At 42.6% G+C, this 17,377-nt stretch overlaps 1 pseudogene; it reads left to right on the top strand.

The window, feature by feature from the left end:
• The first annotated feature begins 3,244 nt into the window (after window positions 1-3,244).
• Window positions 3,245-13,819, top strand: LOC128048137 (cyclin-dependent kinase 2-like; annotated as a pseudogene).
• The last annotated feature ends 3,558 nt before the right edge of the window (window positions 13,820-17,377 follow it).

The following is a 17,377-nucleotide window of genomic DNA, read 5'->3' as shown; positions in this document are numbered from 1 at the left end:
GGAGTTCTTGTACTTCATTTGCAAAATGAATAAATAAAACCCCAAGGCCTGTGGGTCACCTGGAACTGCTGTTCACAAGTGCAGGACCCACTGGCAAGCCCCTAGGCAATACTATACAGGCTTCTGACCTTGATATATAGGCACTGTGATTCCTTCAAGGAAGCCTCTGAAAAAGCTCAAATCCAAAGCACAGGGGAGTATTGAGACAATATAGCCAAAACCAGAAGGAGCTCCTTTCAGGTCAGATAGGAAATGGACAGCATAGGAGAATAGAGGGCTTGGGAATGCTGTCTGTGGTGGCCCAGGACCCATGATGGAGGGAATGTGTATTCGCTTGAGACAAGATTAGAATCATTGCATCTTTGTAGAGAAGACCAGAATTGCTGTGAGACACAGCCTGTGAGGTAGACTGAAGTGAGACAGTAGAGGTGCTTCCCTTTTTTTCTTTATCTGAGAGCAGTAGTCTGTTCCGAAGTCATAATTTCCATCTTTGACAGTGACCCGTTCAGAAGGAGGAGGAGGAAGCTGGCAGGCTGAGGAAGGAAGGGAGAGAAGCATCTACTGAAACATCCACTGAAGTGGCCTGGGAAGGAGCTTCCTGGTAAGCCAGAGAATGCAAACCAATGGAGCTGATTTCTGTTGTGATGACAGATGAGCTTCCTGCCCGTCCTGAGAGCACCCTGCCCGGGCAGGCGGAGAGGCAGGGCCAGACCTTTGTGTGGACAGGGGCAACGCTACTGCCCAGCGGCCAGCCTTTCTCTCCTTAGAGACCAACATGGCTGAGTTCAGTTGGAAGGCTGGGAAGACTGCACTTCTTGTTTGTTTCTGGGTCACATGTCAGATTAGTGGAGGATTATTTTGAGCTAAAAACAGTTATACTCAAGAGTTCAGAGTTTAGTTCTCTTCTGTGGTTTTGACTTGCTCTGCAGTCATTGTGGCTTTGATGTTCTTAAACATACTTGGTTTTCCTTTTTGGTCTTGAAAAAGTTAGGAGACACGTGACTGCTAATCTTTACTAGGGGGTGAAATTTCTGGCATCTCATAAACATTTAGTTTCATACAGAGATGACATGCAGCTTGAACTTGACAGGATCGTCAGCAGGCACTAAACAGGGTTGTTCTTTGCCCCCTCCCTTATGCTCTATGATCCACCCATGGTCAGCATGAACTTCATCTTCTATCCTGGACCAACTCCCTTTCATCCTTCATGATCCACTGCAGTGGTCAACCTGGAAAAACTTCCCTGACCTTTGCAGACTCTTAACCTCTGAGTCTCTGCAGCAGTCCCTGTTACTGGACTTATTTCATGTTGAGTGAAATTATACACATTTAGGGAGCTGGACACAGCAGCCGTGTGTCATGTGCACATCCTATGGCCTGTGGCCCAAACAAATCACTGTTCCTAACCTCCAAATCCATTTTTGTGGCTCTGGAAGGCAACCCTTACCCTTCCGCTCCACTTGGCTCTTGTAATAGGACTAAATGGGCCACCTTCGTTTCTACTCAGGCAGCATTTGATGAGATTAGTCAGTGGTGACAGGCAGCTCTCATCCCCAACTGGGCCAGCCCTACCTGGCAGGACTGCACTTGCTCACCTTGATAGGTGGCAGGACAGTTACTGGGTGCCTTTTCGACCTGCTTCAAAGCTTCTTGTAACCTGGCAGTGAAGGAAATGCACAGCCTTCCAACTCAGTGACATTTAAGGCAACCACTCATTGGTCCAGGCAGCACAATAAATTGGTACTCAGCTGCTCCCAGTCTATTTTTCTGGTTAGAGCTATAAATAAAAGAAATGAGTGTGTCACTGCACGTGTGACACCAACTTGCCCCTCTCCCCAAGCAATCACGTCCTCTCCCGTGCTCTCTGGTTTTGTTCTGGTCCCCCAAAGGAACAGTATTAAGGATTGTATTTGGGGGTTGCCTAGTGCTATGTGTCTACATTTGAGTCCCACACACACAAATAAATACAGTAAATGAATATATATATTTGAATTGCATATCCACACCTACTGAACGGGTTATTCATTCATATGGAAATAGTTTGCACTAAATATAACTCCCCCAGTATTCTTATTTAGTCCCTCTTATTCAAGGGACTAAGTTGCATCACTCAAGGGTGACATTTAAATGACAGTTACTGCAGTAACAGAGTAATGACCTTGTGAAGTGTGGTATATTGGTGTGCTTATTCAGTAAATACTAGTTGTGATGTCTGAAGAGAACTCAAAAGGCAAATCGTTTTTTTTCCCACACAAATGATTGTGAAGTACAGCATTTTTAGAAACACTTCCCCCGCCCCCATGATACCTTCAAATTCCTTCTCTTCTAAGTAGTGTTGCTTCCTGCCCCCCCAACTCAAATATTAAAAATAAAAACAAAAAAAATAATCTCCCTGCTCTTCCTCCCGTCCACCTCCCACGGCCTATACAAACAAAAAGAAAAAAAAAGAATAAGGAAGCTGTCCAATCAAAAGATCCCTACCTTCTCAGACTAAATCACTTTAATCAGTATGCTAGCAAATTCTGTCAGACTCCCCGACTTTTTAAGCAGTACATTATCAGACTCCTCGACTTCTTAAGCAGTACATTATTTAAGTTTCCGCCAAAGCTAAACCTTTGCCAGGCCCCAACCCACTCTCCGTAGAGGCTGTTGCCAGGTTGACTTCCCTGGCTCAGTCAAGAGGCCGCTCCTCAGCTCCGCTGGAAATTAATAAGGCCAATCAGAAATGCACAAAGCCTGCCCGGCCAATCGTTCTCCTCCAAGCGTTTGCCATCTCCTCTGCGGTCAGATAAATCACGTTAAAGCTATTACACCAATGACCATAAATTAGGGGGCCTGGCGGTCCGTCCTCCGGAGGACAAGGCAGGCTAAGATGATTCCAGCGCGGGGGAGGGGAGGTGGCACGTTACCTGCGGTTACAGCATCCCCGGGCCTCCCCGAGGACCGGCGTCTGGACTGCGCCCAGCTGTGGCCACGGCGCTTCTCGGAGATGGTGCGATCCCCCAGGTGCGGGGGCTCCATCTGCGCCGCTCCGCCAGACTATTTACAGCCAAGGTTCGGCCGGTGATTGCTGGCATGGAAAACTCATTTCTCAGCCCGGATTTTTATTTACACTCTTACTAAGGAGGCTTCACTCACGTCGGAATGGCAGCGAGTGGCTACGGCGAGCTTTGGCCCCGGGCCAGGCAGCCGATCTGGGGCCCGTGAGCCGCCTTCGCCGGCGACCTTCCGCCCAGAGCGCGCGATGGGCGCGGGGACAAAGGCGCCAGAAGCCGGGCTGCGAGAACCTCGGTGCCTCAGCACCCTGGAAAAGTTCGGTGGCTTTGTGACTGGATTTCCTTTTGCAGTGTTAGCCGGTTCCCCGCCCCCTTTCCTACCACTCTCTTGGCAGACGTGGAACGTGAGGAAACAGGAGAGTGATGTGCTTTATTAACTCCATCCAAACCCCTAGGTCAAGATTCCGCCCTCCCCCAGGCCCCTTTCCACCCGCCCAAGCCTCCCCTGCCGGTGTAGCCCACGCATCCCCCGGGGACGGACTGGCAGTGACTACTCCCGGGAGGGAAACTTCCTGGCTGTTCTTTCCGTTGGCGCCGCCTGAAACCTTGAGCAGGCGGGTGCGTGTGCACATGTGCCTGCAAATCCTGAAAACCCGCCAGCAGCCTGGCACATCTGGGGCTCCCACCACGCACATTCATGCCAGAGAGCAGTAAAGCCCAGGTCAACTGCTGGGAGACAATGGACTGTGCTCTTAAAGGCTGGCCAAGCCCGAGAGCTCGGTAAAATGACGGCCCGACTCTTGAGTCCTGTGCAAAGCCTAACACTTGAGGCCGGTTTTCTTTTTTTTTCCTCCCTAAAATAGCAGGGGAAAGGGAGCAATGTTGTTTGGTTTTGGGGGCGTTCAGTTTCTAGGAATTTCCCCTTAGCTATAGAAATGGTGATTTCTCCTCCTCTCCTCAGTGTTCTCTCTCCTGCACATAGTCCTCTGATTGTACCACTTTCTCCTTCTCTTCCTCTAATCCTCCTCCCATATGATAGCATCGCTTTTACCCCTTTCTTCCCAGAAAACAGCGGTGCTTCCCCTGCCCTCCTGACCCTAATTTCTGTCATTTCCCTCAGAAAGTCTCCTTTCCCTGTTCCTGGGTGGTAGAGCACTGGGAGGAGGGCCTCAGACTGGGCTACCCCACAGCCTCCCCAGCCCCGCAGTCCAGTGAGGGGCACTTTTCTGGACTGGATTGTGTCCCTCCCAGTTCACTTGTTGAAAGACCCAATCCCACACCACCTCAGAATGTGACTGTATTTCAAGACTCCCCCTTCAAAGAGGTAACTCAGATAAAATGAGGTCATTCGGGTGGGGCCCAACCCAATAGGACTAGGGTCCTTATAGGAGGAAATTGGGACCTGGCCGCATACACACAGGCAAAAGACTGTGAGGGCAGCAAGAAGGCCCAGCCAGGCCGCAGGGAAGCCAGCCCTGCCAACACCTCGACTGTGGACTGGAAGCCTCCAGAACTGTGAGACAGTACGTTCTGCTGTTGAAACCACCCAGTCCGTGGTGTTTTGTTATGGCAGCCCCAGAAGACTGACATGGGCACGAAGGAAACCTGCCTGGAGCATTCCTGTGGCCCTCCATCGTCTTCCATGACTTGGAAACTACCTGGGATGGCTTTGGCCCAGCACAGTTTTGTTATATTCCAGGTGATCTTTTTTTTTTTAAATACAAAATTACCAACTAGTGAAATTTCTCTGTTGGTAGAGTGTTATTCATGCCCCTACTGTTTAATTTTCAGTTTTGTGCTGTGTAGGTTTTACAGAAAAATTATAGGACAGTCATTTGAATTTCAGAGGAACAGCAAATAATGTTTTGATTATGTTCCAAATGTTGCATGGGATATACTTATAATTTAAAAAGTTCTTTATCTGAAATTCAGATTTAAGTAGATGTCTTATACTTCGTGAAATTGGCCAAAGCTAGTTCTGGCGTGTGTGTGTGTATGTCCTTAATGTCTTTACACAGTGGTTCTCACATTAGAATCACTGGAGAACGTTTCAGAAATACTTATGGCTGGGTCCCTCCCTGGAGGGATTCAGATTTAATTGGTTTAAGAATTTTTTTTTAAAGCTCCCCAGTGATTTTAGTGTGCAGACAGGTACTAAAATCCCTGCAGGAAGAGATGGGTATTAACTAATTAAATGTTGCCATCACGTTGTTGGATTTGGGTTCCCTTAAGCTTAAATTCTTTGGGTTTTGTTCTGCTAAAAATGTCATCTTACCACTCTGACTGCTAAGCCCAGAGGGAGAGGTCAAGTAGATCATTGAAAAATACCCTGTTAGTATGGGAAACGGTTTTCTTACTTCAGGTCAACTGTGCCCATAAAGAGAGATGTCAAGAGCCGTAATATTGATACCACCGCAGATGACTCTCCATTCTGACACTTCAGATTTTGTAATAAACAGTGCAGCTGGGGACCATGGTAAAAGATTTACCTTTCACTGTTACTTTTATTACAGGTCTGTGCTCAAGAATGTACAATGTTTTAAGCACACTTCTTGTTCAAAGGAATTTGAACAGAATTTTGTTCAGTTCTTCCAGACCCTGGGTATATCCTCTTCTTCAGCTGTTAATTGTTAAGCATGAAGAGCTGAAAAATGTATAGAAAGTTCAGGTACCATGGCTAATACCCCTGGGGTAGCACACACCATTTATTCTGCTTGGGTAAGGGCCTTATATTTGACTCTGGTACTCAATTTCATCCTGAAAGTAAATCTTGCCAATGTAAACCTTCATAATAAGTGCTAAGGAGATGCCGGCATAGAGCTCCAGCTGAATAGAGTCTAACTGGAGAGGGAAATAAGATCCTGTGGCAGAAATACATTTTATAGATGATGATATTGGTGGGTGTGATGATACTGATTAATTAGTACAAAGTTCAAAGCTTAAGACTGGAGATCAATGTGAAAGGGCTTTGTTAAAAATGCTATCTAACATGTATGTAGGCGATGGAGGTTTTGTAACCACTGCTTTTTCTCTGATGAGAAGTTCCAGAAAACTGTTGGAGCGGGAGGGAGTTGAGTGTAAAGTCGAATTTTGGATTTGAAATCCTGTGTTTAGTGCTGCTTGGCTCTGGGTCCTTGTGCAACTACTTAGCCTTCCTGGACCTTTGCTTCCTCATCTGGAGAAGTGCTTCTAGAATGGCAGAATAATGACCTGAAAATCTATTACTCCATATAAGCAAAGAATACTGGTAAAAGTTGCCTCAGATCACCTTTTTCAGAACTCTGGACACTCACCAGAGGATTTCAAGAATCCAAGGAGTGTTTATTCGGTAACAAAAGCCGAATCATAAGCTGAACCAGTTTCTTTGTGCTCTCTCTGCACCTGTGGTAGCCCTGAGCAACAACAGCCTTGTGACTACAGTATCTCTGAGGTCCAGCAGGCTAGCAGATTGCATGTGTAGCTCCCCCAAAATCCCCAGCCCCAGAGAATAGTCACTATTTGAATCTCACTCTCTGGAATGGCCCGCATTCTCAGCACTTAATTTTACCTGTAAACAGCTCTGTAAAGAATTCTATCTCCAAGATGGTAGTTAAAAACAATCGGCAACATCACAGCTATCTAAGGCAGTCATACCCGTTGAGGTTCACAAGAAGCTGACCAAAATACCGAAAAAGGGGAAAAGCTAGTGAAGATGTCCATAGAAGGCTTTGAAAAGCCATAGCATATTATTGAAGACATAAGAGTTTTTGCACATGTGCAGGGCAATGTGCAAACCCAGGAAAGACCTAACTGACGTTAAAGCCTCCCAGGCCCTTCTGTCCGTGAGATTTTCCAGGCAAGAGTACTGGAGTGGGTGGCCATTTCCTTCTCCAGCAGATTTTCTGACTCAGGGATTGAACTGTGTCTCCATTAGCAGACGGATTTTTACCACTAAGCCACCTGGGAAGCCCATTGTAGTGACTATTTGCATCTGTTTGCACTGTATTTTAAGGCATACAGTGCTAATCATGATAGCACTTATGGTGGTCCTAAGTATAAAAACAAGCACTCTGTTTCCTTCAGGTTCTATTGTACATTGGTAAGTTGGCCAAATGTCCCCTGACTCAATGTTTAGAACTTCCAGGAATCAGAATTTTTTTTTCCACCTAGGACAGAGATCAGAAATTTCACTGTTCTCCAGAATATTATAACTTTATTTTCCTCAATGACCAAACTCAAAAGGGAGGTAGGACTGTCTAATTCAGAACTACTGAGACTGCTATTCTCAGTTCCACAGCTCTTTAATCAGGGTGCTTAAAGAGTGTGAAATGACTTGTTTCGGGACATTTTGCGGCTGCAGCTTCACGTTTTTCCTGCCCTTATGTCAACAGTACCCCACTCCCATCTCCCAACAGTGCCTTCTGAATAAGCTAATCTGCTTTTATTTTTTTGTGACTAGATTTGTTAATTAAAATTTTAAACAAGGATAAAAGAGAAAGCTCATATGTGTATGCTCCTTTCAGAAGAGTGCTATCCACCAGATCTTCACTCACACTTTCCAAAGACCTGTCCCGCTGGATCAGCAAACCGATCAGATCTTGTCCTTGCAAGGCAATCAGGGTGCACGGCTCCCTGCTTCATGCTCAGTCACATGAAGACGGAATCAGTAAACCAGAGGAGGTTAGGTGACTGGAAAACCTCATCAGAAGTGAAAGATACGAGGCCAAAAACATAGGGAAATGTACTAAGAGAGCAGCAGTCTTTTCAGGGCTCTAATGACAGAGAAAGCAATTAAAAAGGCAGACAGATTGCTCGGATATATAATTTATTCTTTGGCCTCTCGTTTAATTAAAGGAAAAAAAGTAGGATGGCAACAAATTTGAAGTATTTTGTAGATAGGGATTTTTAAATGAGTTTGAGAATTTAAAAAAAAATTTTCATACCCATAATTTAAAAATTTTATTTTCCTTCAAATATAAGCTAACACTCATAAGCAACAGTCTTGGGAGCCAAAGAACTATTTCACTCTCCCAAGGGTCATGAATGGTACAACATGAGATAGGCTTATCATGAGTGAGGACTTAAAGACCTTTGTTTCCCTGTTCTACACTCATAGCCCCAACAGTCATAATTTTCCTAGTTTACTAATGATTATAAGCTGCACAAAGAAGCAAAAGCAAGGTGTGGCGAACCCTTGCCATGATGTCATCATACCCATCAGTTAGAGTCTCTGCATTATTTTGCTTTGTTTTTTTATTTCCTTAGGTACAAAATGCTAAATGGGAGGTGAGCTCTTCCACATTCAGGTGACATTCCCCCTGCCCCCGCCCCGTTTTGCTTTTCTCCCACAAACAGGTTTTGTTTGTTGGTTTTTGGTTTTTTTTTTTCCTTTTCATGGTAAAGATCGTGAGCATTTAAAAACAACAAAGTAGGTATGTATGTCAAACTATAAAGGATTACAGTAATATGTGCTGTGGTTATTGCTGTCTAAAAGACACACAAACTGCTAGGCAACTCAGAATCTGAAGGACTCTTGTCTGACAACTGTCTGTCCACGTGGGCTACTGTGTGGTGTTGGAGTCTCTGCATTGTTGCTGGAAGTCTGCTTTCCCCATATTCACTCTGCCAGGTTCCAAACGGAGGATTATTTCCCAAGTTACATATATGCTTCCTTAATGCCATTTTCTTTTTTAGTTTATAATTTTAATCACTGTATCCCAAATCCTGCAGAGCCAGGTTATCTGTACTTTGTTTCAGTTGTCAGTTGCTGTATAAATAAAATACGCAAATCTTAGCTGCTTGAAACCACAACCATTTGTTCCTGTTTCTGTGCATCAGAAATTGGGGCAGGGCTCAGTGTGGATGGTTCCTCTCTGCTCTGGGATGTCTGTGACCTCTGTTGGAATGGCCTGAAAGCTGAGAGCTGGCTGGGCCTCTCTCTTAATATATCACCTGGAGTGATTCAAGTGGGGTTTGAGAATCAAAGATGGGCTTGCTCCCAATTTCGGAGCACTTAGGTTCTCCCCCTGGTGGCCTCATCACTCAGTAATTTAGTCTGACATTTGCAGGGCGGCTGGTTTCCAAGAGTGAAAGCAGGTGCTACAGACCTCTAGAGACATAGGGTTGGAATTCTCAGAATGTCATTTCTGCATTCTATTAATCAACGCAAGTCACAGGCCAGACCAGTTCAATGGATGGGTATACAAACACTGCATTTTGATGAGAAAACGAACATTTGCACACTGACATAGAAGGCATAGTTGGCAGCCAGCTTTGAAGACAATCTGCTGCAGCTTTCAAGAGGTAAACTGATATGCTAAGCACTAATCGTGAGAGAATGCTAAGACTCCTCCATCTTCCACAGAGAAAAATCTAAAGGTATCTAATCCAAAGATGGACTCTTTACATGGGTTTCTACTGTTGAGGGGAGGAGGTGTGATAAGCATTAGGGTAAAAGTAAAGGTGAGAAGAGCTGGGTGGATGTTGTAATTGAATCATTTTTAATATAAGTATTTCTTATCTAGTCAGCTCTTCTGTACTAGGCTTTAGATGATCTATAGTCTGCTTTTCAGCTCTCTTTTATGGATCAGTACTCTGATTATTTTTAACTTTGTGTCAGTATTCTCTAAGTTACTTAACTTACTGGACTCTAGAACTAAGCTGTTAGCATTTTTTGATGTCTTATCCCACCTGTTAAGGTAACTTTTCTCTAAAGTATGTTACATTTTACTAACAGTTTGTAATTACTTAAAATGCTTAAATGGCAGAGGGGAATCTTGAGTCTTAATTGTCTTCAGCAAGGATATTAGTCACTAGCCCTCTCAAGAATACTTCTTTGGATAAAAGGGTCAATTCAACAAGGAGATGTAACATTTGTAAATGTTTATGCACATAATATAGGAGCACCTAAATGTACAAAGCAAACACTAACATACCTAAGGAGAGAAACAGACATCAGTACGATAATAGTAGGGGGTTTTAATAACCCACTTACATCAACAGAAATCACTCATAGGCAGAAAATCAAACATATGCCCTTAAATGACAAATTAGACAAGATGGATTTAACAGAAATAAAGCATTCCATCCAACAGCAACACAAAATGCATTTTTTTCCAGTGTGCATGGAACATTCTCCAGGATAGATCATGTTTTAGGCCAGAAAACAGTATTAACAAATTTAAGAAGACTGAAATCATATCAGCCATATTTTCTCACCATGGTGCTATGAAAGTAGAAATCAATTACAAGAATAAAATCAGAAAATTCACAAATATGTGGCAATTAAGCTACCAAACAAAGCAATAGGTCAACAGAGAAATCATAAAAACCTTGAGACAAGTGAAAATGGAAATAAAATGTATGAAAACCTATGAGATGAAGCAAAAGCAGTTGTAAGAAGAAAGGTTGTAGTGACAAGTGTATACTTCATGAAACAAGAAAATCTCAAATAAACAATCTAACTGTATCTCAAGGAATTGAAAAGAACAAACAAAGGTTAGTAAAAAGAAGGAAGTAACAAAGATCAGAGCAGAAACAAATGAAATAGAGACTAAGAAGACAATAGCAGATACCCGTGAAGCCAGGAGATGGTCTTTGGTTGCAAATCTTCAGTGAGACTTACTGAGAGGAAAAGAGAAAGGGCTGAAAGAAATTAAAAGGAGACATCACAACAGATGCCACAGAAATACACAGGTTCATGACACTACTGTGAACAACTGCATGCCAACAACCTGAACTACCTAGAAGAAACAGCTACATTCCTGGAAACATAAAACATTCTAAGGCAGAGTCATGAGGAATAGGAAGTCTGAACAGACCAATTGTTAGTAAGGAGACTGAATCAGTAAAACCTTCCAAAAAACAAAAGGATCAAGTGGCTTCATTGGTGAATTCTAACCAACTTTCAAAGATGAATTAATACAATACCAAAATCAGATTAGGACATCACAAGGAAAGAAAATTAAAGGCCAATATCCCTGGTAACCATAGATGCAGAAATCCTCAACAAAATATTAGTAAACCAAATTCAACCATATATTAAAAGGACCATACATCATGATTAAGTGGGATTTATTCCAAGGCTGCAAGGATGGTTTAACATCTTCAAAACAAGGTGATACACCACGGTAACAAAATGAAAGATAAAAATTATATTATCATCTCAATAGATATAGAAAAAGTATGTGACAAATTTCTAACATTCATTTATGATAAAAACTCAACAACATTAGTATAAAGGGAATTCACCTGAACACAGTAGAGACCATATATAACAAGTCCATAACTAACACCACACTCAGAGATGAAAAGCTGAAAACTTCTCCTTTAAGATTAGAAACAAGATGAGCATGCTTACTCTTGTCGCTTTTATTAAACACAGTATTAGAAGGCAAGAGAAAGAAAAGGCATCCAAATTAGAAGTAAAACTGTCACTATTTGCAAATGACATGACAGTATATGTTAAAAAAAACAACCTAAAGACTTCCTAAAAAATAAATTCACTAAATTGCAAGATACAAAATTAGTAAACTGAAATATGTTCCATTTCTATACACTAATAACAAATTATCAGAAAGAGAAATTAAAGGAAAAATCCCATTTACAATTGCATCAAAGAGAATAAAATTTCTAGGAATAAATTTAACCAGGCAGGGGAAACACCTGTACACTGAAAACTATAAGACACTGATGAAAGAAAGTTAAGACACAAATAAATGGAAAGATATACTGTGCTGATGGACTGGAAGAATTAATATTGTTAAAATATACTACCTAAAGCACCTACAGATTGAATGCAATCTCTGTTAAAATTCCAATGGCATTTTGCACAGAAATAGGACAAACAGTCCTAAAATTTATATGGAACCACAAAAACCCTACATAGGCAAAGCAATATTGAGAAAGAAGAACAAGGCTATAAGCATCATGCTCCCTGATACAAGTATAACATTGCTTGATAACGGATACACAGCCCAGTGGAACAGCATAGAGAGCTCAGAAATAAACTCATGCATATAGGGTCAGTTACATAACAGAGAAGCCAAGAATACACATTGGGGAAAGGACACTCTCTTCAACAAATGATATACTGAAAACTGGACAGCCATATGCCAAAGAATGAAACCAAGTGATTACTTACACCATAAACAAAGACTTGAACGTAAGACCTGAAACCACAAGGCTCCTAGAAGAAAACACAGGTGGTAAGTTCCTTGACATTGGCCATGACAAACTTTTTTTGGATTTGGCACCTGGGGAAAAATAAACAAGAGTGACTGTACATCAAACTAAAATGCTTCTACACAGCAAAGGAGACCATCAACAAAATGAAAAAGTGCTGAATGGGAGAAAATATTTGCACATTGTAGGCATTTATCTGATAAATGGTTAATATTCAAAATATATAAAGAACTCATACAGCTTAAAATCAATTTAAAAAAATGGACAGAAAATCTGAATATACATTTTTCTGAAGATGACTACATACAGATGGCCAACAGACACATGCCAAGAGGTTTAACATCACTAATCATCAGGGAAATGCCAATCAAAACCATGAGATATCCACTCACACCTCTCAGAAAGGCTATTATCAATAAGACCTCAGTAAGTGTTGGCAAGGATATGGAGAAAAAAGTTGTTGGGAACATAAATTGATGGCACCACTATGGCAAACAATATGGAAGTTCCTCAGAAAATTAAATAGAACTACCATTAAAATCCTTAAAGGAGGGAACTGGGTTGGGGGAGGAGGGGCAGAGGTCGCAATATTGTTTCAAGTTGGATAAATTGACAAGAGCGAGAGATACACTGCGATCCATCCCTACCTCCAGTCCTGTTGCTGGGCCCTGTTTCCCTCCTCGGCCCCCAAGAGCTGGGTGCCCTTTTCTGCAGGGTTTCCAGGCCCCCGCTCCAGGGCCAGGCTGACCCGACTTGCTAGGCTTCATGAGAACTTCCAAAGTGGAAAAGTATCAGAGAGGGCACGTACGGAGTGGTGTACAAAACCAAAAACAAGTTGATGGGAGAAGTAGTGGCACTTAAAAGAATCCGCCTGGACACTGAGACAAAGGGTGTGTGTACCCAGTACTGCCATATGGGAGATCTCTCGGCTTAAGAAACTTAATCACCCTAATATTGTCAAACTGCTGGATGTCATTTACACAGAAAACAAGCTCTACCTGGTTTTTGAGTTTCTGCACCAGGATCTCAAGAAATTCATGGATGCCTCTGTGCTCACTGGCATTCCTCTTCCCCTCATAAAGAGCTGCTTGTTCAGCTGCTCCAGGGCCTAGCTTTCTGCCACTCTCATCGGGTCCTGCTCCAAGACCTCAAACGTCAGAATCTGCTTATCAATGCAGATGGGTCCATCAAGCTAGCAGACTTTGGACTAGCCGGAGCTTTTGGGGTCCCTGTTCGTACTTACACCAACGAGGTGGTGACTCTGTGGTACTGAGCACTGGAAATCCTTCTGGGCTGCAAATACTACTCCACAGCTGTGGACATCTGGAGCCTTGGTTGCATCTTTGCTGAGATGGTGACTCGCCAAGCCCTATTCCCTGGAGATTCTGAGATTGACTAACTCTTCCGGATCTTTCTTCCCTGGAGACCCCAGATGAGGTGGTTTGGCCAGGAGTTACTTCTATGCTGGATTATAAGTCAAGTTTCCCCAAGAGGGCCAGGCAAGATTTTAGCAAAGTGGTGCCACCCCAGATGAAAATGGATGGAGCTTGTTATCGCAAATGCTGCACTACGAGCCTAACAAGCGGATTTCAGCCAAGGCAGCTCTGGCTCACCCTTTCTTCCAGGATGTGACCAAGCCAGTACCTTACCTTTCACTCTGATTGCCTTCTCAAGCCCCTACCCTCAAGCCCCTCTCCTCCAGTGCAAGTGTGATCTGGCTCAGCCCGGGCTCTTAGCTCACTGATCTTGTCTGGTCGCCTTAGCACTCACCTGCTCCTCTTAGCTGGTCCACTCTGGAGTGATGGGGTGGAGGGAAGAAATAGGTGGAATTGAAAGGACGCTTCAGTATTAGATGCACTGAAGTCAGCCTCCACTATCCTCTCTGCCTCCTCTTAGTCATTGCTTAAGAGGGCTGGGTGTTTTTTTTTTTTTTTTAAAACAAAATAAAAAGACTTTCTCCTCCGTCCACATAAGGTTTGCCATCCCAGTCTCTGAAAGCCCCACTATTATTATTTTCTGTATCTGGGATGATAGAGACCCCAAGCCTTCGGAGCCACTGTGTAAGGCCAACTTATAGCAGTGGGGGCTAATTTGGAACCTCTGAAAACCAAGCAAAACAAAAACATGATGGAGGGACCTGTTTCAAAGAATTAGGTTAAAAAAAAAATAGATCCAACTGGTTTATATCCTAGTTTTAGTGTTTCATCTCACCTAACATCTGGGAGACTTAAGACTCCCAGTCTCTGCAGTCCTGGTGGGGCTGCAGTAGAAATGATGGCTTCTAGGCTTCTTGCCTGTCCCTCCTATGGGCAAGATGTGTCTAGGAGGCTCTGAGACAGGGACTGCACTTCACCTTCACCTTAGGAAGCAAGTGAAAGATGTTTGAATTTTTCTCTTCAAGATTCTTAAGGTGCTAGGTCCCATCTTCCTCTGAAGGCCACCCGTAAGAGTAAAAGTTAAGGTTGAGACATCATTTTGAGAATTCTGAAACTCAGGGCAGTAACTGAGTGGGAACATTGGGGAAAAAGTATTTATTTAAAAGAAGGATGAACGATTATATTTCAGGCTATAGTTGTTTTTTAAGTGGGAATGGGTGGGGACTTGTTGCCATGTGCACCTTGGGGTTTGTAATGCAAATACATATTTAAAAATTTTTTTTTCTTTTTAGGAATTTTTTTCTCTTCTCCCACCTTTTGTCCTTGAGTGTTCTTGCTGTTAACATTATTTATAATTTAGTTTGTAACTGATTTAAAAAAGTTCCTAGTTTAAAAAAAAAAAATCCTGAAAGATGATGCTATTAAAGTGCTGTGTGCAATATGCCAACAGATTTGGAAAACTCAGCAGTGGCCACAGGACTAGAAAAGGTCAGTTTTCATTCCAATCCCAAAGAAAGGAAATGCCAGAGAATGTTCAAACTGCTGCATAATTGTGCTCATTTCACATGCTAGCAAGGTAATGCTCAAAATCTTTCAAGCTAGACTTAAGCAGTATATGAACTAAGAACTTCAAGCTGGATTTAGAAAAGGCAGAGAAATCAGAAGATCAAATTGCCAACATCTGCTGGATCACAGAAAAAGCAAGAGAATTCCAGAAAAACATCTGCTTCACTGACTAGGCTAAAGCCTCTGACTGTGTGGATCACAACAAACTGTGGAAAATTCTTAAAGAGATGGGAATACCAGATCATCTTACCTGTCTCCTGAGAAACCTGTATGCAGGTCAAGAAGCAACAGTTAGAACTGAACATGGAACAATGGACTGGTTCAAAATTGGGAAAGGAGTATATCAAGGCTGTATATTGTCACCCTGCTTATTTTTCTATGCAGAGTACATCATGCAAAATACCAGGCTGGATGAATCACAAACTGGAATCAAGATTGCTGGGAGAAATATCAGTAACCTCAGATATGCAGATGTCACCACCCTAATGGCAAAAAGTGAAGAGGAACTAAAGAGCCTTTTGAGGAAGGTCAAAGAGGAGAGTGGAAAAGCTGACTTAAAACTCAACATTCAAAAAACTAAGATCATGGCATCCAGTCTCATCACTTAATGGCAAATAGATGGAGAAACAATGGAAACAGTGATAGACTTTACTTTTTTGAGTTCCAAATCACTGTGGACGGTGACTGCAGCCATGATATTAAAAGATGCTTGTTCCTTGGAAGAAAAGCTATGACAAACCTAGACAGAGTATTAAAAACCAGAGACATTACTTGTCAACAAAAGTCTGTCTAGTCAAAGCTATGGTTTTTCCAGTAGTCATGTATGGGTGGGTATGAGAGTTGGACCATAAAGAAGGTGGAGCAGTGAAGAATTTGGTGCTTTTGAACTGTGATGCTGGGGACGACTTTTCAGAGTCCTTTGAACTGCAAGGAGATCCAACCTAAAGGCAATCAACCCTGAATATTCATTGGAATGGCTGATGCTAAAGTTGAGGCTCCAATACTTTGGCCACCTGATGTGAAGCGTCAGATCTTTGGAAAAGACCCTGATGCTGGGAAAGATTGAGAGCAGGAGGAGAAGGAGGCAAAAGAGGATTAGATTGTCGGTTGGCATCGTTGACTCAATGGACATGAGTTTGAGCACACTCTGAAAGACAGGGAAGCCTGGCATGCTGGAGTCCCTGGGGTTGTAAAAAACTGGAAGCGGCTGAGCAAGTGAACAGTGACCATGTGACCCATCAATTTACTTCTGGGCATTTCTCCAGGATAAATGAGAACACTAGTTTAAAGACCTAAATGTTCCCTCACGTTCACTGTCACATTTCTTACTGCAGGAAACAACCTGAATGTCCATCAAAAAATGAATGGATAAAGAAATTGTGGTATGTATGTATTTTTATAGATAGATATAATGGAATGTTAATCAGCCATAAAATAACTAAATCTTGCCATTTGTTACAACATGGGTAGACCTTCAGGGCATTACATTCATTATGCTATATCTTATGAAATAAGAGAAAGACAAATACTGTATGATCTCATATGTGCATTCTGAAAAAATAATTAAGAAAAAACTAATTTCTGGATACAGAGAACAGATGGTTGCAGAAGGCACAGAGTTGGGAGCTGGTGAAATAGGTATAGTTATAAAATAAATAAGCCCTGGGTATATAATATACAGCATGGTGCCTATACTGTAACTACATATTATTTGCTAATAATACTATATTGCATATTTGAAAGCTGCTGAGAGAGTAAATCTTAACAGTTTTCATCACAAGGAAAAAGTTTGCAATAGTATATAGTAATAGATGGACTTCCCTGGTAGCTCAGTTGGTAAAGAATCCGCCTGCAATGCAGGAGACCCTGGTTTGATTCCTGTCGGAAAAATCCCCTGGAGAAGGGATAGGCTACCCTCTCCAGTCTTCTTGGGCTTCCCTGGTGGCTCAGGTGGTAACGAATCCACCTACAATGTGGGAGACTTGGATTCGATCCCTGGGTTGGGAAGATCCCGTGGAGGAGGGCATGACAAGCCACTCCAGTATTCTTGTCTGGAGAATCCCCAAGCCTGGTGGGCTACAGTCCATGGGTTGCAGAGTCGGACACGACTGAGCGACTAAGCACAGCACCGCATGGTAACAGATATTCACTATACTTAATGTGCTCATTTCACAACATGTACACATCAAATCACTAAGTTGTACACCTGAAACTAATACAGTGTTGCTTGTCAGTTATACCTCAATTAAAAAAAAAAAGAAATACCTGTTTGGAGTA

This window comes from Budorcas taxicolor, chromosome 5 (genome assembly GCF_023091745.1).
Source record: "Budorcas taxicolor isolate Tak-1 chromosome 5, Takin1.1, whole genome shotgun sequence".
NCBI classification, from domain to species: Eukaryota; Metazoa; Chordata; class Mammalia; order Artiodactyla; family Bovidae; genus Budorcas; species Budorcas taxicolor.
The sequence above is the reverse complement of the archived record's forward strand: the minus strand, read 5'-3'. Positions and strand labels throughout refer to the sequence as shown.